The sequence below is a fragment of the Trichechus manatus genome, unplaced genomic scaffold (genome assembly GCF_000243295.1).
Source record: "Trichechus manatus latirostris isolate Lorelei unplaced genomic scaffold, TriManLat1.0 scaffold00189, whole genome shotgun sequence".
In the NCBI taxonomy this organism is placed as follows: Eukaryota; Metazoa; Chordata; class Mammalia; order Sirenia; family Trichechidae; genus Trichechus; species Trichechus manatus.
The window spans coordinates 2,682,624-2,707,391 of NW_004444125.1; positions in this window are offsets into that span (position 1 = coordinate 2,682,624).

Genomic DNA, 24,768 nt, shown 5'->3' on the forward strand with positions numbered 1-24,768 from the left:
AAAAGAAAGTTGCACAGGAGTAGCATGACAAAAACCATATGTTAAATTTCAGCACATGCAAGACAGAAAATAACCACAGACTCTAAAATCACACAATGGCAGAGTCTTCTACACCTATAAACCACAAAACTGTGTCAACAAAGCCACCTGGTAACTGTCCTTTCTGTGTCACAAGCATTAAGTTGTAAAGCCCATGGACTTCGAGCCAGGCAGACCTGGAGTGGAATCCTGGCTCAGGTATGTCCTAGCTATGTGATGTTGGTCATTTTACTCCACTTTCTTGAGTCTCGGCTGTCTTGTCTGCAAAATGGGGACAAAAACATTCTCACTATTGGTGGACACTTACATCGCTTCTCACTTTTGCTACTATAGACAATATAATAAATTGTATCTTTGCATAATACAGAACTTGTAATTCACACTTTAGAAGCATATCTACGATGAGAAATGCAGAAACAATGTGAAATGAATTTGTAATTTTATCACATACTTGTCCAATATGTGATGATTGCCAAATTGCCCTCCATAAGGACATAGCATTTCGCTCCCCAACCACCAATATGTGAGTACCTACTTATTTACCATAGCCTTGCCAGCAGTGTGCACCGCCATTTTGGATTATCGACAATCTGATAGGTAAAAATATAGATGAGCATAGTTTTCATTTTCATTTGTTTTACTATGAGTGAGGTTGAACATCGTTTTATTTATTTAAGGACAACTTATATCTATTGTTTCTGTAAAATATCTGTCCATTTTCTTTGTGATTTTCCTATTGGGTCATTGTTTCTGTTTTTCTTTTTTTTTTTTCCTCTCTCTCTTTCTTAATTTCCTAAAGATCCTTATATATTAAGGATGCTAAACTTTTGTTTATGATTTACATTGCATTTTTTTGTTTGCCATTAGTCTTTTGACTTTGCTTATGCTATATGTATATATATATACACACACACATATGTGTATATATATATATTTTTGCTATAAGTTTTTGTAATGAAGTTGAATTTATCAGCCTTTTCTTTTATAACTTCTGGATTTTGAGTCCTCTTAGAAAGGCCATCTCCTTTCTTCGGTTATAACTGAATTCTTCCATGTTTTCTTATAGTACTTCTATGGTTTGTTTGTTTGTTGTTATATTTAAGAGTTTGATCCATTTGGAGGGAGTTAAAAATATTGATTAACCTTAGATTTTGATATATTAAATATGCACATTCAAACTTGTAGGGTAACTACTAGATGAAGAGAAATAGAGTAAATAATTTCTAAGCAATTAGAAAGGGGGAAAAAAGAATGAGAAAAGTATTTGATTTCATCAACTCTAAGATGTACATTTTTTTCATGTTTGAACACATCTATAATTCTCCTGCATATGCGAGAACATGGTAATTACTCACGGTGGCATTATGGGGCTACTACAAATCCTCAGTGTTTTGGACAACAAATCACTTAAAGGACATGAAAGCATGAAATCTGAGATTTAGTTGTTTTCCAAAAACTTTTCACCAATCAAGAAAACACCAGACTCAGCAGAATTGCTATCAATGCCTTAGAATAAAATTTGAGAGGCAATAGTGGAGCACACTTTTAAAAATTAATGCATCATTAGCAGTCTTACTGGTTCAAAGAACGGATTCTTTATGTGAAGATGCTTTAAGAACATCTTAATCAGTTTATCTTGCTTGTATTTTCCTTTTTAATGCATGAGCAAGAGTGGTAGAGATAAAAAAAAAAACTGTGTCTAAATTAGTCTAAAAGTACTCTTTCATTACGCATGACATTATCATTCTAAGTGATAAAGCATTGTATTACAGTTAAATTGGCAGTGTTTTTTTTTTTTTCTTTCTTAATGATAGAAAAAAAATAATGGTGTACTTACAATCAATAGAGTGTGTAGTAAAAAACCCAAAAGAAGACGGTAATAAAAGAGAAACATAGAAAATTAAAGAAACATTGAAAAGACCATACAAATAACATAAAGCAGAATCCAGAATTGAAATGCAAATGAAAAGGCCTGTTGCAGGGTATTTTCAGTTAGTAAATTTAGGGGTTATGTGCTACAAGCTTCATATCATCCAATGTATAAGAAATAAGTACAAAGTTATCCTAACAGACACAGAATGTATAATGATGTGAAAAGTGATATAATTACAGAGACAGAGTCAGGAGGAGAGAATTAGGATTAGAATTTAAGCATGTCAATATTACGTTACTTGCTGTTTGTTTATTAATTGTTGGAATCAAGGTAAAATAGGTCATTATAAATGTAAAGTCTCAAACGTAATTTTTACAGTAAACATTAAGAAAATCCTTAAAAAATATACACAGATGGTAAGAAGAAAGTACACAAAAAGACTAAACACAAGAAAGCAACGTAATACAAATAATGACAAAACCGTAAAAAAGGTTGCTGTTATGTTGTTAGGCGCCATCAAGTAGTTCTAACTCAGCTATCCTATGTACAACAGAAGGAAACACTGCTCAATCCTGCACCATCCTCACAATCATTGTTATGCTTGAGCCTCTTGTTGCAGCTACTGTGTCAAACCATCTTGTTCAGAGTCTTCCTCTTTTTTGCTGACCTTCTACTTTACCAACCATGATGTCTTTCTCCGGGGACTGGTCCCTCCTGATGACAAGTCCAAAGCACGTGAGACGACTTCTTGCCATCCTTGCTTCTAAAGAGCATTCTGGCTGTACTTCTTCCAAGAGAGATTTGCTCATTCTTCTGGTAGTCCCTGGTATATTCAATATTCTTCACAAACACAATTCAAAGGCATCTATTATTCTTCAGGTTTCCTTATTCATTGTCCAGCTTTCACATGCATATGGTCAATTGAAAACACCGTGCTTGGGTCAGGCGCACCTTAGTCCTTAATGTGACATCTGCACTTTTTAACATTTTAAAGAGGTCTTTTGCAGCAGATTTGCCCAGTGCAATGTGTCGTTTGATTTCTTGACTGCTGCTTTCATGGCTGTTGCTTTTGGATCCAAGTAAAATGAAATCCTTCAGAATGTCAATATTTTCCCCATTTATCATGATGTTGCTTATTGGTCCAGTTGTGAGGACTTTTGTTTCCTTTGTGTTGAGGTGTACTCCATACTGAAGGCTTTGAATCTTTTGAATCTGGCTTGAATTTATGGCGGTTCCCTGCCAATATACTGCTATAACCCCTTTTGAATAATCTTCAGCAAAATTTTATATGTGTGTGATATTGATATTGTTCCATAACTTCCACATTCTGTTGGGTCACCTTTCTTGGGAATAGGCATAAATATGGATCTCTTCCAGTCGGCTGGCCAGGTAGTTGTCTTCAAATTTCTTGGCATAGACGAGTGAGCACTTCCAGCACTACATTCGTTTGTTGGAACGTCTCAATTGATATCCCGTCAATTCCTGAAGTCTTGTTTTTCACAAATGTCTTCAGTGCAGCTTGGACTTCTTCCTTCAATCCCATTGGTTCTTGATCATATGCTACCTCCTGAAATAGTTGAATGTCAACCAATTCTTTTTGGTACAGTGACTCTGTGTATTCTTTCCATCTTCTTTTGATGCTCCCTGTATCATTCAGTATTTTCCCCATAGAATCCTTCACTATTGCAACTTGAAGCTTGAGTTCTTCCAGCTTGAGAAATGCCAAGGTGTTCTTCCCTTTTGGTTGTCTAACTCCAGGTCTTTGCACATCTTATTATAATACTTCCTCTTCTCCAGCCGCCCTTTGAAATCTTCTGTTCAGTTCTTTTACCTCATCATTTCTTGATGTTCAAGAGCAAGTTTCAGAGTCTCTTCTGAAATTCATTTTGGCCATTTTTCCCCCTCCTGTCTTTTTAATGACCTCTTGCTTTCTTCATGTATGATGTCCTTGATGTCATTCCACAACTCATCTGGTCTTTGGTCATTAACGTTCAATGCATCAAATACATTCTTGAAACGGTTTCTAAATTCAGGTGGGATATACTTAAGGTTGTATTTTGGCTCTTGTGGACTTGTTCTAATTTTCCTCAGCTTCAACTTGAACTTGCATACAAGTAATTGATAGTCTGTTCCACAGTCGGCCCCTAGCCTTGTTCTGACTGATGATGTTGAGCTTTTCCAACATCTCTTTCCACAGATGTAGTTGATTTGATTCCTGTGTTTTCCATCTGGTGAAGTCCACGTGTATAGTCACTGTTTATGTTGTTGAAAAAAGGTATTTGCAATGAAGAAGTCGTTGGTCTTGCAAAGTTCTATCATGTGATCTCCAGCATCGTTTCTGTCACCAAGGCCATATTTTCAAACTATCAATCCTTCTTCTTTGTTTCCAACTTTTGCATTGCAATCGCCAGTAATTATCAATGCATCTTGATTGCATGTTTGATCAATTTCAGACTGCAGAAGTTGGTGAAATCTTCAATTTCTTCATCTTTGGCCTTAGTGGTTGATGTGTAAATTGTCAGTCATGTTAACTGATCTTCCTTGTAGGTGTATGGATATTATTCTATCACTGACAGCATTGTACTTCAGGATAGGTCTTGAAATGTTCTTTTTGACCATGAACATGATGCCATTCCTCTTTAATTTGTCATTCCCAGTAGAGGAGATCATATGATTATCTGATTCAAAATGGCCAATACCAATCCATTTCAGCCCACTAATGCCTAGGATATCGATGTTTTTGTGTTACATTTCATTTTTGACGACTTCCGATTTTCCTAGATTCATACTTCGTACATTCCACTTTCCAATTATTAATGGATGTTTGCAGCTGTTACTTCTCATTTTGAGTCGTGCCACGTCGGCAAACAAAGGTCATGAAAGTTCCATCCACATCATTAAGGCTGACCCTACTTTGGGGAGGTAGCTCTTCCCTAATCGTATTTTGAGTACCTTCCAACCTGAGGGGCTCATCTTCCAGCACTATATCCAACAGTGCTCCGCTGCTATTCATAAGGTTTTCACTGGCCAATTTCTTCAGAAGTAAACTGCCAGGTCCTTCTTTCTAGTCTGTCTTAGTCTGGAATCTTCACTGAAACCTGTCCATCAAGGGTGACCCTGCTGGTATTTGAAATACCAGTGGCAAAGCTTCCACTATCATGGCAATACGCAAGCCACCATAGTATAACAAACTGACAGACACGTGACAGACATATGATGGGTAAAAAAGGTAGGACAAAAAAATTTCTTGATAGATTTTCCCTTTTATTAATATGTAATATACTTTTTCATCTCTTATAAAAAAATTTTGACTTATAGTACATTTTGTCTGATATCAATATGGCCACCCCTACTCTTTTCTGGGTACTACTTGCACACATTATTTTCCATTTTGCGTGTCTTAAAATTTCTTTGTCCTACCTTTTTTACAAAGAAATTTTAAGACACACTAAAACGAGTAACAAAATGGCAGAAGTAAGTCCTTCCTTATCAATAATTACCTTAAATGTAAATGGATTAGACTTTCTATGCGAAAGTCAGAAAGCAGCGTAATGGACAAGAAAACAGGACCTATCCATATGCTATCTACAAGAGACACATCTTGGGCCCAAGGACACAAACTAACTGAAAGTGAAAGGATGAAAAATAATATTCCATGCAAATAGCATCTGAAATAGATACCATGCAAAACAGACTTTAAGTCAAAATTTTTATAAGAGATGCAAAAGGATATTATATATTAATAAAAGGGAACTCCATCAAGAAAATATTACAATCATAAATATATATGTACCCAACATCAGTGTACCAAAATACACAAAGCAAATACTGACAGAACTGAAAAGAGCAATGGACTCCTCTACAATAATAATAGAGAATTCAATACACTATCGTCAATACTGGACAGAACTTCCAGCAAGAAGATTAGTAAGAAGATAGAGGACTTGAGCAATACCATAAACAAATTAGATCTAATAGACACATATAGAACTCTCCACCCAACATCAGAACAATATACATTTTTCTCAAGTGCACATAGGATACTCTCTAGGATAGAACATATGCAAAGTCATGAAACAAGCCTCAACAAGTTTAAAAAGATAGAAATGATACAAAGTATCTTCTCCAACCACAAAAGAATAATATTATAAATTAATAATCAAGGAAAAATAGAAAATACATAAATACATGGAAACTAACACACTATTGAACAACCAATGGTTCAAGGAAGAAATCGAGTTAAATTTTCAAAAAAACCTAGAGTTAAAAATGAAAACACAACATACCAAAACCTATGAGATTCAGAAAAGGCAGCCATCAGAGGGAAATTTATATTAATAAATGCCTACATTAAAAAGAGAAAAGATTTCAACTCAACGGTCTAACTCTACAACTTGAGGAACTAAAAAAACAAGAGTAAAATAAGCTCAGACCCATCAGAAGAAAGGAAATAATAAAGATCAAAGCAGAAATAAATGGCATAGAGCAGAGAAGAACGATAGAGAAAATCAACAAAATCAAAGATCAATACAATAGACAAACCTTTAGCTAGACTGACAAAAAAAGAGGAAACAAATTATCAAATAAGAAATAAAACTGGAGACATTACAAGAGATCCAACGAAAATGAAAAGGATCATAACAATACTGTAAAACGTTGCACTCCAACAAATTTGAAGACTTTGATGAAATGGACAAATTCCTAGAAACACATAATATACCTAAACTATCACAAAAATAGAGAGAAAATCTCAACAGATCCATAATTAGAGAAGAGATTGAATCAGTACTCAAAACCCCCCCTTCATCTCCCCATAAAAAAAAAATCCCTGGACTAGATGACTTCACTGGAGAATTTAACCAAACATTTGGAGAAGAATTGACATTAATCCTGCTCAAACTCTTCCCAGATACAGAAGAGGAAGGAATACTCCCTAACTCATTCTACAAAGCCAGCATTTCCTTGATACCAAAGCCAGACAAAGGCATCACAAGAAAAGAATACTACAGACCTATATCCCTCATGAATATAGATGAAAAATTCTCAACAAAACACTAGTGAATAGAATCCAACAACATATTACAAGAATTATACACCGTGACCAAGTGATATTTATCCTAGGAGTGGAAGGATGGTTCAACATTAGAAAATCTATCAGCATAATGCTGTTGTTGTCGTGTGCTGTCGAGTCAATTTTGACTCATAGTGACCCTATAAGACACAGTAGAACTGCCCCATAGGGTTTCCTGGGCTCTAATCTTTTAAGAGAGTAGATCACGAGTTCTTTTTGCCCACAGAGCAGCTGGTGGGTTTGAACCACTGATCTTTCGTTAACATTTGAGTGCTTAACCATTGCACCACTAGGGCTCCTTATCAACATCATACACCACATTAATAGAACTAAAGAAAAGAACCATGTAGTCATCTCACAAGACACAGAAAACGCATTTGATAAACTGCAACACCTTTTCCTGATAAAAACTCCCAATAAGATAGGAATAGAAGGGAATTTCCCCAACATGATTGAAGGCATCTATGGAAAGCTAACAGCCAACATTATACTCAATGGAAGAAGACTTAGAGTCTTCCCCTTGAGAACAGAAAAGAGACAAGGATGCTTGCCATCACTGCTTCTATTTAATATCATACTGACTGTCCTAGCCAGAGCAATAAGGCAAGAAAGAGAAATAAAAGGTATCCAAATTGGAAAGGAAGGAGTAAAACTATCTCTATTTGCAAATGACATAATCCTACATAGAGAAAAGCCCAAAGAATCCATAAGAAAACTTCTAGAACTAATAGATTTTAGTAAAGTTGAAGGGTACAAGATCAACACGCAAAAATCAGCCAAATTTCTATACACAAACAAGGATAATTCTGAAAAGGAAATCAAGAAAACAGTTCCATTTACAGTAGCACTTAAAAGAATAAAGTACCTAGAAATAAACCTAACCAGGGATGTAAAAGACTTACACAGTATTAACTATAAAACACTGCTGCAAGAGACTAAAACAGACCTAAAGAAATGAAAAGACATTCCATGCTCATGGATTGGAAGATTTACTATTATGAAAATGTCAATACTAACCAAAGCAATCTACAGATTCACTGCAATTCCAATCAAAATTTCAACAACTTTTTTACAGAAATGGAAACACAAATTCTAAACTTTATATGAAAAGACAAGAAGCCCTGGATAGCCAAAATAATTTTGAAGAAGAACAAAGTGGGAGGCCTCACATTTCCCAATTTCACACTATACTATACAGCTTCAGTAATCAAAACAGGCTGGATATGGTTTAATGTTAGACACATAGATGAATGGAATAAAATTGAGAGCCCAGAAATAAAATCATACATCTATGGTCAACTGATTTTTGACAATGGAGCTAAGTCAATTGAAATGGGGAAGGAACAATCTGTTCAACAAATGATGATGGAAAAATTTTATTTCCATGTGCAGAAAAATGAAGCAAGAGCCAACCTCACACCTTACATAAAAACTAATTCAAAAGGATCAAGTACCTAAACGTTAAATCTAAAACCATAAAGTTCTTGGAAGAACATATGGGGCAAAGCTACGGGACCTAGTTTTTTTAATGATAGATTATCAAATACAACAACAAATCCATGAGCAATAGAAGACAAAATTGATAACTGGGACCTTATAAAAATTAAATACTTAAGTTCATCAAAGGACTTTGTCAAAAGAGTAAAAAGACAACCTACAGGCTCGGAAGAAATCTTTGAGAATGATATATTTGATAAGGGTTTAATATCTAAAATATATATAAAACTGCTACAACTTAAAAGATAAATAACCCAATCAAAAAATGGGCAAAGAATGTGAAAAGACCTTTCACCCAAGAGGATATCCAAGTGACCAGCAAAAACATGAGAAGATACTTAGTTTCATTAGTCATTAGAGAGATGCAAATCAAAATTGCAATGAGATACCACCTCACCCCTACTAGAATGGCAATGATCAAAAAACAAAGAAAATAATAAATGTTGGCAAGATGTGAGGCAATCAGAACACTTACCCATTGCTGCTGGGAGTGTAAAATGGTGTAACCATTGTGGAGAACAGTGTGGTGATTCCTCAAAAAATTAAAATTACAGCCACCATATTATGACCCAGCAATCTCCCTCCTAGGTATATACCCTAAGTACCTAAAAGTAGTGACACAAAGTGACGTATGTATACCTATGCTCATAGCAGCACTGTTAACAATAGCAAAAAGTAGGAAAATCTAAATGCTCATCAACAAATGAATGATAAACAAAATATGATACATACCTAGAATGAAATACTACGCGGACATCGAAAAAATGAAGTCCTGATGCATGCTACGTGGATGAACCTCAAATACATTATGCTGAGTGAAATAAGTCAATCGCAAAAGGATAAAAACTATATGACATCATTTATACAAAATGACAAGAATAGGTAAATACATAGAGACCAATGATAATAAAGGAACCCTGGTGGAACAGTGGTTAAAGCACTCGGCTGGTAACTGAAAGGTCAGGAGTTTGAACTTTCCAGCCACTCCATGGGAGAAAGATGTTGCCACTCTGCTTCCATAAAGATTTACAGACTTGAAAACCCTATAGGGTAGTTCTTCTCTGTCCTATAGGGTTGCTATGAGTTGGAATCGACTCATTTTTGGTTTAATGATAGTAAGTGGTTACCTGGGGTGGGAGGTGGGAGTGAGAGAAGGAATCATTATCTGGGAAGAAGTGAGTTTATGCTATGATAATGGGAAATTTGGCATCGATAAGGGTAGTGGTTACACAACTTTACTAATGTAACTGATATCACTAAGTTGTACACCAGAAAAAGGGCAAAATGAAAAATGTTGTGTTATATATAACTTTACAACAACAGCAACTAAAAAAAAAAAGAGAGAGAGAGGATGTGGTTTCTGATACTACCTAGGCACAACCAAACACTTCATGGAATTAGTTCTCTTGGTTTGAAGGCTTAGGGTCATGACTTTGTAGGGCTGTCCAGCCAAACGGCCTAACACTGTTTTTCTAGTTTCTGGTCTATCTCTCAGTTCAGTGAGTAGTGCCTAGGGTCTTAAAAGCTTGCAAGCTGCAGTTCAAGATACAGCAATTGGTCTCTATTCACCTGGAGCAGCAGAGAAAGAAGGAGACCCAGAATCAGAGAAGGAACTGGAATGCATGTCTAGTTGCCTCCATGAACTACTGCCTTCTTTGCCATGAGACCTGAAGAACTGGATGGTGCCCAGCGACAATTCTGAATGTTTAGATCAAGGACTCAATAGATGAATCCTGATCAAAAGGGGGGGGATGTGGCACAGAATTTGAAATTTCTTATAGAATCCAGACTTACTGGACCCATTGAGGCTGAAGAAATTCTCAAATCTGTTACCCCGAGAAAATTTTTGAAGCTTGAACCAAAACTATCCCCTGAAGTCATCCTTATAACAGTTTAGCTGCACTAGTAAGAAATATTAGCTTTGAGTATTGCACTCTTTTAAACAATTATCTATATGAGATCAAATTGACAACAGCCTCTAAAGCATAGATAAGAAGTTTAGGGGATAGGGAGTTTAAGTCAATGGTGGTGAATTATTAGGGGGAGAGATAGTAAGAATGGTGACAATGTGAAGAATGTAACCAATGTCATTGAACTGTACACATAGAAATTGTTGAATGGCTATATGATCTGCTGTGCATATTTTTACCAAAAAAATTTTAAAAGTTCTTAAATTGGAAACAAACTAGTAGTTGGTTCCTTAAAAAGCCTGAAGAAGTTGACAAACTTCAGGTAAAGCTGACTGAGGTTTCACCCTCTTGTATGCTACATCATCCAGAACACGTTGCCTCCTCAGTTGCCACAGCAAGGGAAGGGAGACATTGGATGCCCACACATGGGCTTTTTTTTTTTTTTTTTTGCCTCAGCCCAGAAGTAACATGTATTCACATTTGCTCACATTTTACTGACCAGAATACATCCTGTGGTTGTACCTAACCTTAGGGGCACACAGAGGTATAGGGGAGCAAATAGAATATTTGTTGAGCCCTGGGTGGTGCAAATGGCTAAGCACTCAATTACTAACCAAAAGGTTGGCAGTTCAAAACCACCAAGAGTTAACTCAGAAGAAAGGCCTGGCAAACTGCTTTTGAAAGGTCACAGCCTTGAAAACCCTATGGAGTGCATTTCTACTCTGCACCGCATGGGATTGCCATGAGTCAGAATCGACTCAATAACGTTTTTTTTTTTAACTGCCTTCTTTAGGACTCAACAACAATATCATAACCAAGAAAAACCAAGCCCATTGCCATTGAGTTGATTGTGAATCATAGCAACCCTATATCATAGAGACATTAAAACTAAAGACTTCACTCAAACATTGTGGGATGAGATTTTGGGGGGTTTTTTGTTTGACTTGTTATGGTATAGTCTCAACTCAGTGGTGTATAAAACAAATAGTTGTATTTCCCTCTTGTCACTAATTTCAGCTGTGTTCCATGGATTTCCGCTTCCATCACTTAACCACATCTGGGGCATATCCCTTAGCTTTGCCATCACTGTCACTTATTAGTAGCTCAGTCCCATCCCGGCCAGTGTAAAACTGCACTCTGATATCTGGCACACATTTTGTTCCCTCCCTTCCCCAGTGCAGTCAGGTCGTGCTAGCGGGCTGGAGTAGCGGAGTGGCGTTGGCTTTCTCTTTCCCATAACTCTCATACCCTAGGGTGGAGGATTCTAGGATACTCGTCCCTCACTTTCTCTGGAGCAGGTTCGAGAAAGGAGTAGGAAAAGGGTAATCTGCATGGTCCACCAGCGTAGTCGGCATTACACCGAGTAACCTTCTACATTAAGCATGCCTTGTTTCATGCTTGGTCCCTCCAGGAATCTCTTAACTGACCATTATTGTAGTCTCATCCCCACGGGTTTGAGCTTCTTCTGTCGATAATCCTGACTATTCAGTGACACCGTCTGTGTTGCTGGGAGACGGCGAGGCTGGGTACCACTGCAATTCCCACAAAGACAATGATGCTAACGCAGATAGCTTTCTTCCCTGTCCTGCCCAGAACTTTGCTTATGAAGCTTGAGGGTACATTGAGTGAGGAAGGAGAGTAGAAGGGGTAGAGAATAGTATTGCCAAGTCTCTATAAGCTCTGGCTAGAGAGAGAACAGTGAATGGGCAGGGGACTGGCTCCATTTGCTGACAGTTGTCTTAGAATGTGGAGTCCTGGATGCCTGCTGATTTTCTGGCAAGGGCCCTAGTCTCCATTCCTGGGTCATAGATAAAGTCCATCTCATCCTGCTATTCTTGTACCCAGGAACCAGAGAGCAGAATCATCTCTCACCCAAGAGCTAAATCTAAAAAGTCATGCTTTCTGCCATGTGGAAAAGCTGATCTGCAGTGGGAGAGTAGAGCTAGCTTTTTGCACATGCAACCTGTGTAATCATACAGGGCCCCATGCTCCAACCTGGGGCCCCAGTGCTTTGTGGTCACTGTCTTGCAACTCCTAATGATCATATCTTTGAATGTGTGTTTTGTAAGTGACGTCTGATGGCATAGTGGAGCATGCGCAGGGAATTGGAGCCTCCGCCCACCATCTCCCTGCCTCGCCAGGACGAGTTCTTGGCTGCTCACTCCCTATTCAGTGACCACTGCCACCGTCCTCCCCAAGCCAGACATGGGAAGGGCCAGGGTGCACACATCCTAAATCATAGTGTGGGACCGTGGGTGCCAGTAAGGGTCTGCACTTGTCCTGTGTGTACCCTCATGCCCAAGGGAACACAAAATCAAATAGCAAATAAAAAACACCATGACAGGCTGAGAAAAAGACCCCAAAAGAAAAGGAAAAGCCTTTTTCTGCTTTTTGAATCAGGGACCCCACATTTTCATTTTGCAACAGGCCCCACCGGTTATGTAGCCAGCTTTGTGGGAGAAACTATAAACAGAATGAGAGAAGCCAAAGCAAAGAATGGAGAGAAGAAGCACTGAAAACTTTGAAGCCCTTGTTCCACTTGTTCTTGAAGTCCAGGTACATTCTAGATGTGGCTTCTCAGAGACATACCAGAATCCTTATAATACATTCCCTGGTTTATTTAAGAAATTTTGAGTTACTTGCTCCATCACCTATAACCAAAAGAATCCTAGTTATTAATAGCATGGATTCTTTAGTATATGCGTTTGAATTCTCAAAATATGAAATAGTGTGAAATAAAAAAAAATATTGAAAATTAACTTTGTACATGAATTTTGAAATAATACAAGTGCCCCCAACATTTTTAAAATCCCTCTGGGATCACATCATTTTGAAGCTATCTGGCTGAATGAATTATAAACTGTGTTTCACATTAAGATCACATGCTCTAACCATTTTAGCTGTTAGAACCATCTTTTAACAATATCCCGCAAATCATGTTGTCATATTTGTGTTCACCACTTGTGTGGGATATTTAACATTTACTATTATTATCATTTCAAATCTTTTTATATCCTACAGCAACATCATCCAAGCATTCATTAAGTGGTAATTGTGCCAGCAGCAAGCGTACTTTGGAACAGAAATGAGATGTGATAGCACTCTACGAAGAAAATCAAACAATTGCCACTCTAGGCTGCACTTTTAATGTAGCAGGCAGCACTCTGAGAATGATTACAGACAATGCTAGAAAAGCGAAAGCAGCATTAAAGCAGTTGCACCTTTAAGCTGACAAAAACTATTTGTATAAAACCAAGGATGACGGAAATTTTGCTTCTGACATGGCTATACAGGAATATCATGTAACATGTCCCTAAATCCCAAGGTTGAACTGTACGCACTCCAAGAATGCATTCACCCAACTTTATACATTTTAATAATTTTATTTATCAAAGAGTAATTTATAGGAAAATTAGTCTTGAGTTATGTAAGATTTGAATTAGGCCAGGCCTCCAGGAATGTGCCCCTCACATACAATGTGGCCACTCTGCCCTGCCTCCCTCTCGTCTTGGAAGCCAAAGCACCAAACCATGCCAGGAGAGTGTGTCTGGGAAAGGCCCTCCTCGTTTCTTGGCTTGTCATCAAAGCCCATCAAAGGGCAGCTCCTCATCACCAGCCTCGCAAAGTCAAAGCTGAGAAAACATCCTTCCAGGAGCTGAGCGGTGGCCAGCATGCGTACCCCCATCTCCCACCAGCACGGTGGACAGGAGAATCGGCTCTCAACATTCTCATTCCCACTGAGGATGCACACCCAGGTCTGAGGCAAGGCCTGCCTGGCAAGTTGCCCCTGTTTTCCCTCCTTGTCATGTGAAAGCTGCAGTTTCATCACATGAAAAGCCTCTTGGGAGGAACACATTTTTCCCCCCACAATGAGCAGATGCCACACAGATTTGGTGCGTCATTTGTAAACGATTTCAAAGTTTATTTGTCTATTCCAAGGAGAATACTGGAATCTCCAACTGCATCTTAATGTAATTGTTTCCATGCAGCATAGGAAGTTTTGGCAGCAACAGCAATCACCTCTGATGTACAATTAGATGGCTGAGAATGTGCATCTGCATTAGGGCCACTACCCCTCAAGTCTTCATACTTCTATTGTTGCTAGCTGCTGAGGAGTTGGCTCCCGACACATTGGAGACCTAATGCACAGTGGAGCAAAATGCTTCCCAGTCCTGTGCCACCTCCATGATCAGTTGGGCATCAGACCATTTTGATCCATAGGGTTTTCATTGGCTAATTTTTAGAAGTAGATCACCAAGCCTTTCTTCCTAGTCTGTCTTAGTCTGGAAGCTCCACCGAAACTTGCTCAGCATCATAGCAACAGGCAAACCTCCACTGACATTCGGGTGGTGGCTGCACGTGAAGGGCATTGGCCAGAAATCAAATCAGCATCTCCTGCATGGAAGGCAAGAATTCTACCACTGAACCACACCCAACTCAGCAAATGTTCACGGAGAGTCTGCCAGGTGCAAAGCAGAGGCTCAGCCCTGGAGAGGAAGCTGATGCTTCTCCACTGTGGCTTTCATACTTCTGTGGCTGTAGAATTCTATCTTCAAATGACTCTTTACATAATCATATAGGGAATGCTATAGAAAATAGCACAAGGTAGAACTGTGTTGTTGAAATGAGGGGGGCAAGTTCAAGCAACCTGTTCACTAACCCCCCAACTCCCCCATGGAATCAGGACGTCCAAAGGACCCCTCAGACTCCATAAGAACAGCGTGCAAATCCAGAGATCATAAATCTTAAATAATTCCTAAAAGATGCAAAACCATGGCAAGCTTAACAAAAATAAAATGCTCCAAAAGAATTGAAGTAAAGACAAATTAACTAACAAAATTAATGTGTGAGGAACTTAAGCGAAATTGTTCCAAGCTGAATTGTTCAGCTTTGGGAACAGTGAGGGACCCTCATCCAACTCCCCATTCAGGTAAGGCAGGTGAAGGAGAGCTTCCAGGAGTTCACAAAGGAATTCTCTTTCTTCTCTTTTTGTCCAGGGCCCTTATGAGGAATATTGCACCAAAGGTGCCTTGCCTTTCTCAGAAAAGTAAAAAGCCAGTGGACAAGCATTCTTTCATTCTTCCCAGCATCCCTTCCTTCTCCTAAGCCCTGAGCTCTATCCGGTAGCCTTTTCCTGTTCATCTACACTCACTCCAAGGTGAGCTTATCCTGGCTTATGGTTTTAGTTATAATCTACATACTAATAGAAATAGCAAACACAACAAATGTAAAACAGAACTCTTGATTGTCTCCCCTCCTCACCCATCGTTCTCTTCTTGTTAAAGGACACTGTCGTCTACCCAGTTGTTCAAATCAGAAGCCTGGTTGTCACCCTTGATTCCTTTCCCCACATCCAATCCATAGCTAACCCTGCCTACCTTGTCCAATCATACCCGGAATGCACCCACCACTCTCACGCTAGTCCTTGGGCCATCATCTCTCCCCTGGACATTGCCGTAGCCTCCTGACTCCTTTCTCTCCTGCTTCCACTTCTGCCTCCCTACAGTCTATTCACCTGACAGCAGCCAGAGTGCTTTTTGTAAAACATTGATATCAGCTCACTCCCCATCTTAAAACCAGCAGATTCTCAACATCAGCCATAGCTCCCCACCAACCTCGTTGCATACCACTCTTCTTCACACTTAGTGAGTGCCCACCACAACTTTTGTCTCTTTTCCTTAAACATACAGAGCTCCTTCCTTCATTAAGGCCACCGCACTAGCTGGTCCAATGCCTAGAATGCTCGCCCCACATATCTATGCATGGCTGACAGGGGCAGATGAACCAGTAAGCAATGTACGCAAGGGTTGACTTTACATTAAGCAAGGTACACATAGGCTTACTTGTGTGTACTTATTAATCTGTAGTGCACAATTTTACATGGGTTTCACCACATCTTTGAAGGTAGAGGAAATACGAAAAAGAAACAGAAAGGCAAAGTCAGTATCAAAGCCAAGCTATGCATCTCAGTGGACTAAAGCACAAAGTGACAAGCTGGTTGAAGATCCGGGCCTGGGGCTGTGGGTGTGGAAGCAGATAGAGGTGTAATGATGGGATTTACAGCCTGGCTCTCTGCTTCAAGTCAGGGCTGGGGCAAGATGCCACACCACCCTCTCCCCCCTCCCATATTCATACTGATGTCCTCAACTACCTGGGACTTCTGTTTCATAGGAGCCATGGCCTGAGAATGCTGTAGAACAAAGACAGAGCCTCTTGACTTGGAGCAGAACCAAAGTCCCCACTGGCTTGATGACTGGGTCTGCAATGCCCCTAGTGCCACGGTGGAGCAGAAACCCTGAATTTCCATTAGACCTGGTTCTGAACTGGGTGACAGGGACCTGGGTGGAGGCAACTAAAAACTGCTGGATAAGGAGGTGTGAGCACAGAAGGAGAGCAAGAAAGGAATAACAAACAAAAACATCACACATAAAATGAGACTGCAAATCCACATTCCAAAACACAGAAAGAAATCTAAAGCTCAGAAAAACAGCCAATAATATCAGGAGATGAGTTCACACCAGATGAAATTAATTTCATGGGACAGTATTTAAATTGATTTCAAAATAGTTGGGCTTAGAATACTCAAAGAGATAAGTGAAGAAATGACTTTTATTTTTAAAAATGCCAGAAATTATGAAACAAAAGCAGAAGTAACATAAGAACAGGAGCAGGGAGCTTGAGCTGAGTTATCAATGATGAAAATGTTTGCCAGAAGAAGGCAGCGAATAACATTATATGAGAAAGTTGTAACATATACACCATCCCAAAGACTTAAGAAAGCACAATATATACAGCAGCTCAGTTTGGCTGAGTGTTGCGTGCAGGGAGCTCAGGGAGAAGGGACCAGACCTAAGCCTGGACAGGTACATGGAGACACATCATTGACAACCCCAAATCTATTCAGTGATGTCGAACTGTGCCACACCAACTTCATCATGAAGGTGGTTTTAGTTTTTTGAGTGCTCCCTTGGATATTCCATCCCTGAGGCCATTTTCTAACTGTTGTTATTGGGTGTGGTAGAGTCAATTCTGACTCATAGTGACCCCATATGACAGAATAGAACTGCCTGAAACAGTTTCCTTGGCTGTAATCTCTATGGTACCAGATCAACTGGTCTTTCTTCCAAGGCACCACTGGGTGGATTCGAACCGACAACTTTTGGTGAACAGCTAAATGGTTAAGCGTTGCTCACCAAGGCTCCTTTATCTAAAACTGACCGGGCAAAGAGAAGCTGAGACCTCTTGGCCAATGTTCTTAGGGGTAGACTGACACTAACGTTTTCTGGCCAAGCCAACATGCCCATCGTGACCACCTCTAGATGGCACCCTCCTTTGCACTGGGGAACTCCCTGTGTCAGATATCAAGAGGTGCACCAGCAGTGGTTGTTCCCAAGCTGCTAAGGAAGCTGCTGTCTGGAAGAGATGTTCTTGTCTGCTTGAGTGGAAGCTAATCTCAGGACTGCTGCTTCAAGTGAATCTGGATTTTTCCCCCTCATGCTGCGCTTTCAGTATTTGTAGCAACAGACAAACGAGAAAGTTAATTATATTATGTCTATGAATGTATAAATATATGTGTCAGTATGTATATCTGGACAACATGTGTATAAATGCCTTTTTTTTAAATACACTTAATATTGCCAAAATCTCTTCCAATGTTAAAAAGATTTACATTATCTTATTTATTAAAAACATAATATGAACTAGGACAAAATTTTCACATTAGAGATGCTTAATCAATAATTTTAAAGATAATTAATTGGTTTTGGTTGCTACCATTTTAGGATACTAAATTGATGCTGTTGCGTTACCTTAACACCTGCCGGAATAATCAGGTGTATATGGATTGTTCTGCCACTTTAAGATCTAGTTTAAGTTTCTCTTGTTCACTGAAGGCTTCCCCATGGCCCAGCAGCAGGCCTATCACACAGGCTGATCCCCAGGAACCCAGCTCACGCTAATTGTCAGACCTTTTCCAAAGAGCACCTTGCTAAGGTAGCACTCAGCATCTGTCTATCTCTTCTCTTCCTAATTAGACTGCAAAGTCCTTGAGGAAAGTGTATCTTTTGCAAAAAAAGAAAATAGCTTTAATTTTGCTCTTGCATTTTTCTTTCTGAATACAGACGCAATAATCCTCACTGAAAACAATTTCAAAACATTTTTAATTTTATTGCCCAGAGATAACTCCATAAGATTTTAGTAATAACCTTTTCAGCCTTTTTTATGTGCATGTTATTTTCCTTTTCCAAAAATATGATCATACCATACATAACATTTTATAGCTTCCTTTTTTTACTTAAAGGAATAACATAGGTATTTTTCCAGTAAATGGAGTTCTACATCACCCTAGGTATTATTATCATCTTCATTTCACTAATCAGAAACTGAGACTCAGGAAGGTATATCTCTCTGCTCAAATTCACACGGTTACTGACTGAGAGGCAGAGCTAGGATTTGAACCTAGATTTCCTAGTGCCAAGACCAATACACTTTCTACTTCTAAAAAGTCACTAGGTTAATTCACAAAAAAGGCCAAGAGTGTCATAAGTGCCATAGACCAGGGAATTGGTCTAGACAAGGCCTTCAGGATGTACATGATTTTGTCAGAACACAAATGTTTAAAAGCCAGTGTGATTGTTCAACAGTTTGCTGGAACGCTGGGTAAGCTTTTCACTGCTCAAGCTACCAAGAAACAAAGGAGATCAGGATCTGGGAAGAGGAAGTAAAGACCTTTCCAAGCCAAGCTTGGGCTTAATTTTACGAGTGAAGCTCCTCCTGTCGTCTTGAGGGAAAGAGAAAAGCATGTGTGCTGTGGTGTGAGGAGAGCAGTGCAGAATGGAGCCAGAGCCAGCATCTTTCATTTCCCTTGTCCCAGCACCAGGAACTGTGGAGACGAGGCCTTCTAGAAGGCTGATTTTCAAGCAGGGAGAAGAAGCTATGAGGGTTTAGAGGAGGCAGGATATGAGGTTGATAACGAAGGCTAAGCTTAGTAACAAGGGGAAGTAGCTGTCTATATACCCTGACATCAGAGATACCAGGAAAGGACCCTGAACCCCAGAATCTATCATCAGCCTTTAAGAACTCCTCTTTTAATCTCTCATTCTGATACTCAACAGTAATAAAATAGTATATAATTATTATTGTTGATAGCATTTGTTAAGTGCTTTTCATGTACTAAGAACTTTACGTAAATTATATCATTCAATTCTCAAAACAACCAAAGAGGGAAGATTATTTTCATTCCAATTTTACAAAAGAGGAAACCAAGGCTCAATGAGATATACCTAAGGTCACACACATACCTGGTGTCTAGAATTAATAGCAGCACTTTTTACTTTTTTCGTTGTTATTATTTGAGGGGGGGAACCCTCATCCCCACCATCCCAGCCTTGAATTGTTCTGTTTCCCCCTGTTAGAGAAGACATGCAAAAAAATTCTCTCCTGACTTCTCTGAAAACATTGAACCCAGTTAATCAGCTATGAGACATCAGAACCTAGATGTGATCATCTCATGGACTGGCTTTTGTACCAGGAAATTGATGTGCCATTGAAGACTCGAAATTCAGGACCTCTGGCCTGCTTCCTTAGGAGTTTCGATTCAGTGACCCTAAAATACATTTAAAAGGTTGTTATTCGTGGTATTATTCAAGATATTTTTAAAATTAAAATTCCAGAGCTAGAAGTGTTGTTAAAAATCACCTAGTCCAACACTTTTATTTAACAAATAAGGAAACTGAGCTCCAGCCTTCTTCCTCAGAGTGTCAGTGGCTGTGCTTGTAGTCCATTACATCCCTGTAAGAAGGGGATTCAGAGAAATAATCTAAATTTTACCCTCGTCTGCCAAATTTTCCTCATCCATCATTGGAGGATTGAATATTATATCTGGCAAAAAGCTCTCTGACTCTGTTTTCACAATAATTAATCCCATGCACTCCTTTTCTAGAAGAAGAAATAAAAGCCCCAAGATCTTTAAGGAGTAGAGCAACTGTGAGTTTTTAGTAAGTAGGAGTAACCCAGAAGCAGGCTGGACGAACAACAATGCATACCACTAGATTTCAGACATACAGAGAAGGTCCTTTTGCCTCCTGCAAAGAATCAGAAGTGTTTTAACTCCCAGAAACTAGTGAGTTTAAGAGACTGGGGCAAGCTCCTCCCTGGACAGACTTGAGTATCTTCACAATGCTCATCATTGGTGCTTGCATCCCAAAGCCTCCTACAGGTGGTTCTGGAGGCAACAGACAATAAGGAATGGATGAAAAAGAACTTGATAGATGCCCCTTGGAGACTGTTGCTGATAAAAAAACAACATGATTTAAAACCAGTTGCCATCAAGTTTATTCCGACTCCTGGCAACCCCATTTGTGTCAGAGTAGAATTGTGCTTCATATAATTTTTAATGGCTAATTTTTAAGAAGTAGATCACGAGGACTTTCTTTCAAGTCATCTCTAGGTGGATTTGAACCTCCAAACTTTTAGTTAGCAGCCAAGTATATTAATCATTTATACCACCAAGAGACTCCAAAGATGTCACTTTAAAGATTAAGACGCACCTGACCCAAGCCATGGTGTTTTTGGTTACCTCATAAGCATGCGAAAGCTGGACAATGAATAAGAAAGACCAAAAAAGAATTGATGCTTTTGAATTATGGTGTTGGTGAAGACTATTGAATATACCATGGACTGCGAAAAGAACGAGCAAATCTGTCTTGGAAGAAGTCCAGCCAGAATGCTCCTTAGAAGTAAGGATGGCAAGACTTCATCTCACATACTTTCGATGATGTTATCAGGAGGGACCAGTCCCTGGAGAAAGACATCATGTTTGGTAAAGTAGACGGTCAGTGAAAAGGAGAAAGACCCTCAAAGAGATGGATTGACACAGTGGCTGCAACAATGAGCTCAAGCACAGCAACGATTGTGAGGATGGTGCAGGACCGGGCAGTGTTTTGTTCTGTTGTACATAGGGTTGCTATGAGTCGGAACTGACTGTAAGGCACCTGAAAACAATAACAACGGGGACTCCGACATGATTTGAAGGTGACTTAATCTCTGTTTAACAAAGTTCAGAAAAGGGTGAGGGTTAGAACTATTTTTATTTGGGTGTAAATGTAGAATGGGACTCTATTTTAATCTGTACATTAGTTAAGCTGGCATATCACTCACACAGACATACTGCAGCTTCTCCAGAGCACAGCTGAAAGGTTTGGCTTTATCTAGGAGTTGTAACACATCTATTTGCTATATGCTTTGCAACAAGATTATCAGCTAAAAGTGAGGATCTTTTGAAAATTCTCAGACATAAGAGAAGGTATGAAGTTTGGAATTTGTGACCATTAAAGAGAGTCCAATAAGCATAGTTATGGTGTTTTTTTTTTTTTTTTTTTTTCCCCTCCAGTGGTGTCCAAATGCTCAGGTAAAATGCAGTGTGAGTGGGTAGATGGGTTTCACCAGGCTAAGGACTTCTGGGAAAATATGATATGGAGGAAGTGGATATAGTGCTGATCAAGGAACCATAATTTGATAAGAAGGGAATTGAGGCCATTAGGTGGGAGGAATGAGAAAGTGTCAGAATCAGTGGTCTAAGTAAGCATCTCAGTGAGGTCAGGGAGTGGCTGGAGTAAAAAGCAGAGAAAAAGAAATAGAAGACAGATAAGTGAACCCCTTATATGGAGCCAGGCATAGGAGCAAGTGGTATAGAGCATCAAGTCAAACGTGCTGGCCTCAGAACTATGGTCCATAGAAGGTACAGATCTCACAAGGCATTCAGACATCTAGTGAAGCATTAGAAGAAAAATCTGTGAGAAGAGTGAAATCTTGGGCCTAAAGTACTGTGCTCCCTCCAGTCTGCCTTGCCAATCTGTGCTAGAAGCCTGGAGGATCCTCAAAGCGCCTCTAAAACCTCTATGACCCCCAGGAAATCCATCCAGTACTTTCCCTTCTCTTCCAATGAGGCTATTTCCATAATCAAGCGCTGATAATCCTCCCATCTTCTGACTGAGCCTTCTCCAGGTTCATGCCTAGCTCTCATGCCTCACTTCGATAAGTGAATATTAATTCATCCCATGTGTTAGGCCCTGGTGGTGATGACACTAAATTATGAGGCCCAGTGCTTTACTGCAGCTCACTGGGATTGAACAGGCAACACACACACACGGTCCATAAGTGCCCACTTGGAGCAGAATTGGGAAAAGTGTCCAAGTGTCTTTATGGTGACAAAAGGAAATAGGGGGAGAATCGAAGGATCCCTTCTTTTCCCTTCCATCTCCTATTCCCCTCAAGTCGCCTACCCTCCTGCCCGCCTCCCAGTTTTCACCATCTCATGTTCACGTTTAGGTGACCACAAGTAACAAGTCCCTAGTGCATTAAGGCTTCTTAGTACCTTTTGGTTGTAGTCAGCAGGAATGAGCCAATGGAGTGGACAAGTGTTCATTTTCCATGATAAGCTCTTGAAGATTCCTTGGTTTCTTGTAGACCAACTACATAAATAATGAAAACGCAGAAGGTTTTATAGTGCGGAAAGCAAACGATGCCTATTAAATACCTTCCATACTCCACAACCTATGTCAGAGGCTTCCCCAATGGTAGCAATTGTTAACATCCATAACGACTTTGAGAGGTGAGAATAATTAACTCCATTTTACAAATGATGGAACAGAGACTCTGAAACCACATGATTTGTCCAGCATCTCACAGTTAGCAAGTGAAGCAACCAAGACGTGAACCTTGGACTTTGACCCCCGAAGCCCATACTTCTTCCATCATCAGACCGTGTGGCCTTTATTGAAATGGGGGTGGGGAAAGAGAGAGAAATTGTGGCTTCTTTGAAACACAGAACACGTAATTTGGGATGTTCTCCAATATGTTCCTCCTGAATCCACATCAAGCAGTTTTGCATGCCTGCAGCTCATGTGTTGTTCTTGGGCCCGTGATGATTGGTCCTGCTGAGGCAGAGGCAGCGGAGCACTGATATTTAGTTTAAATGAATGCCAGACCAAGCTGTAACTCAAAGAAAGGCATAAAGAATATCAGTTTCACTTTCTGTCTTATGTTTAAAACGAGAATCTCCCCCACCCCCAACAAATATTTGCTGCTGAAAACGTCCTTCAAAATCCTCTAGTCATGATTTTGCAACTCAGGAACCCACGTGGTCTGACCTATTGTAGCCTTCACAAAACTACAAATTGTAGAACATTTTGGCCTAAAGTGTTGGAAAACTAAATATTCAGTTTGAAATTTAGCAAATATCTTTTTAGGTTTCCCCCTTCCTTTAACTGTCTTCAAAATTAAGAAATACGATTTCAGAAGGTTAATAACCATTAGCTGAGGTATTTTCATTTAAGTTTTTAAGGACTAGCCTTAAGTTACTTCAATAATACTGTCTTTCTCTAAAAATATTTTATATTAAGGTTAAAAAAAAAAAACAGTTGCCATCAGGTCAAGTCTGACTTACGGCGACCCCATGTGTCAGAGTAGAACTGTGGTCTACAGGGTTTTCAATGGCTGATTTTTCAGAGGTAGATCACCAGGCCTTTCTTCCCAGGTGCCTTTAGGCAGATGCAAATCCCCAACATTTTAATTAGCAGCCAATCAAGTTAACCATTCCTACCACCCAGGGGCCAATTCTCATACAATGCAAGTGCAAGAGGGAAACTCAGGGACAAACTATTTTAAAGGTTGCATCTTATTTAGTTGTTAGTATCTAAAGTCAGAGTCTAAGATGGCAATTGTGTATAGACAAAATTACCCTTGAAAATCCCTTGAATTGCCCATAAGTTACTTTATAGTATATAAGGTCTTTTACTTAAAAATAAAAAAGAAGACTCAAACAGCAAATAACATGTATAAGTATATTTACAGAGGCATTTCGCAAATAAAAAATAAGTAACACTTTGCTGTCAATTCTGACTCATAGCAACCCTATAGGACAGAGTAGAACTGCACCATAGGGTTTCCAAGGAGCAGTTGGTGGATTCAAACTGCTGATCTTTCGGTTAGCAGTGGAGCTCTTAAACACTGTGCCACCAGGGCTCCGAAAAATAAGTATATGCAAAGCATAATTTTGCAGAATTTTTAATTATACGAAAGGAAGCACATAATTGAATTTGAAAGTTAGATGTGTACATGAAACAACTCTGTGGTTCTAATATTGTGACCCCCATTTAAACCGCAAGATGGTGAGTCTACAGAAATACAGACTTTAGTAAAGGCAGACTTGGAGCTAGAAACCTCTTGCTGACCTGGATTTAAACATCAAGTTCCCAATCTGACAGTTCTTGTGTTTCAAAGTTTTAGTGTGTAAAGATAAACCCTCTCCCTCTTATCTTCCCCAGTGACTTTACAACTTCTGATAGGGGTGGTGGGGGCAGCAGTGGTGAGCAAACAGT